Consider the following 2548-nt stretch of genomic DNA (forward strand, 5'->3'; position numbering starts at 1 on the left):
CACCTTGCCGGGGTCATCTGACCCCGGTGCTCTTTCCTGCCAAGGCAGGGGGTCGGACTAGATGATCTACCTAGGTCCCTTCTGACTCTAGCTACTATGAAACTATGAAATTATGAATGAGCTTTAAGTGCCCCTGCCGCCATTTTTAAGCATGGGGATGCTAATACACGAGATGCAGGAGACTGCTGGAACGCGGTACTTGCCGAGGGCTAGCAGACTCAATTAATCGATTACAGCATAATTACAGCGTGTTGGACTAGCCTCCGCGCTTGTGTACAGGCACCCTGAGACATGTCACAAAATAAAAATTTAAGCTTTTAAGACCGTATTACAGGTATGGACACATGATGCCTTCCAAGTCGCATTAAAGGTGTATCTGAACCTAATAGCCCATTGAGCTAGTGTGGTGAACCTTTGAAATGAGTCAGAACAGGGCTTGCTTGTTTTTATACCTTTGGAGCCAGCGCGAGATGGCTTACCTGCTTTGGGGGAGCTGGTTATGTATGTGTTCTTTAGTACAGTGTGTGATCTGAGATGGATTACTCTGTGGTAGGCTTGTCACGTATCCACATGTGCACACTTTCTGCAGATACATCGCTGCTGGTCTCCTTGTCCAGAGCAAAACTTCTGGCTTGCTTAGGGTATTTTGAGGTGAATATACTGGGAACCCTTTAAAGCTATGTTGTTGTATAGCAGGGGCTGTCGACGGGGGTACGTGGATTGGTCCTAGGGGGTATGCATGGGTGGGCAGGGACAGAGCACCACTGCCTCCCAGGAGCAGGGCCAGGGTGGGGCGAGGGCAACAGTAATCCTTTGGGGGGGGAGGGGAGCTCGCACATGGCAGCCGCCACTGCCACACACCAGCCCGGTGAGCTTCCCTGCCCCACAGAGGGGCACTTCTGCCCTCACCCTAGCTTGGTGAGCTTCCCTGCCTCACCCCAGCCCTGCTCCTGGGTGGTGGTGGCACCCCAGCCCTGCCCACCCACTCGGCATCAAACTGCATACTACCCCCCACCCCCTGCTCGGCGTCCAGCCACCGGGGATACTTAGACTAAAAAAGGTTGGACACCCGTGCTGTATAGCAGTGAATGTGAGACCACACCTCCTTCTCTAGCACCTCGCAGGACAAGAATACAGGGAAGTCAAGGGCTAATTATGACACTTTCAATTTTGTAACACCTCACTTAAAGGATTTACTTGAATTGTATTTTGAATACTAACTTCCTAATGATAGGAATATTGTAAATGAGCAGTGCTTACCAGCAATAGCTTTATAAATAGTTTTTCCTTTAATTTGAATGAGCAACTTCAATATCCATTTGTTGCCTGTGTAGAAATGGTTGAGTCACAAAATACACAGTCTTAATCCCACAAAGAGCTGGAGCATTTAGGTCTATGGTTTCTAGCCAGTCTGTCTGAAGAGGGGTGGACTTGCTTTGAAGGTTGGATACAAACCTGGATTGGGATTCTTGCCAGATTCCTAGAATTCATCAGGCTGGTGAACTAAATCTAGAACTGGCTTAGGTCTAATGCAGTGACTTTCGTTGGTGGTGGTAATCCTTCTGTTCAAGGATGATCTCTACCATGGTTCATTGAAGGGCCTTCCAATGACTTAATAGTCCAATCCTTGAGTCACAAATCTGTCCACAGAAGTCTTTTTTGCAGGGGAGAGTGGGGTGCAGGCTGGGATTCCTCTCCTTTTCCTGGCTCCTCTTTCTTTTCTCTGCTTTGAATGCAAGACCCTTTCCTTGGTTGAGGTTGAAGTGCCACTGAAGTCATTTGGCAGCCGGTTCCTCCTAACTCTTGATGTTGGTATCTGTTTTCTTGAGGTTTGCCTACAGTGTGTCCTTGGTGACCACAAGATCTTGGGCTGTTACTGGGAGTAGAGGACTTGTTTTGGAAGTTGAGAGTCAAGCATCTACATACAGTGACTGGTCCAGCAAAGCTGGTGCTTGAGGATCACCAACTCAAGGCTGGTAACCTTGGCTTCAGCAAGTATGCTGGCATTTGTGTGGTGATCTTCTTATTTCATAGTTTCATAGTTTGTAGGGTCGAAAGGGAACTGACCAGACCACAGAGTCCAACCCCCTGCCATGGCAGGAAAGAGTGCTGGGGTCAAATGACCCCAGCAAGGTGTTCATCTAACCTCCTCTTAAAGACCCCCAGGGTAGGAGCCAGCACCACCTCTCTTGGAAGTTGTTCCAGATCCTAGCCATCCTGACCGTGAAGTAGCACCTCCTGATATCTCCCCTAAATCTACCCTCTGCCAGCTTGTGACCGTTATTCCTAGTCACTCCTGGTAGTGCTCGGGGGAACAGGGACGGCCCCAGTGCCCGCTGGTCCCCTCTGACTAGCTTGTAACAGGCCACAAGATCCCCCCTCAGCCTTCTCCTGTAGAGGCTGAACAGGTTCAGGTCCCATAGCCTCTCCTTGTCCCCCCCTAGCCTGCCCTGCTTCCCCCTGATCATGCAAGTGGCCCTCCTCTGGACCCTCTCCATGCTGTCGACATCCCTCTTGAAGTGCGGCGCCCAGAACTGGACGCAGTACT

This window comes from Crocodylus porosus, unplaced genomic scaffold (genome assembly GCF_001723895.1).
Source record: "Crocodylus porosus isolate Cpor-Errol unplaced genomic scaffold, CroPor_comp1, whole genome shotgun sequence".
Classification (NCBI taxonomy): Eukaryota; Metazoa; Chordata; order Crocodylia; family Crocodylidae; genus Crocodylus; species Crocodylus porosus.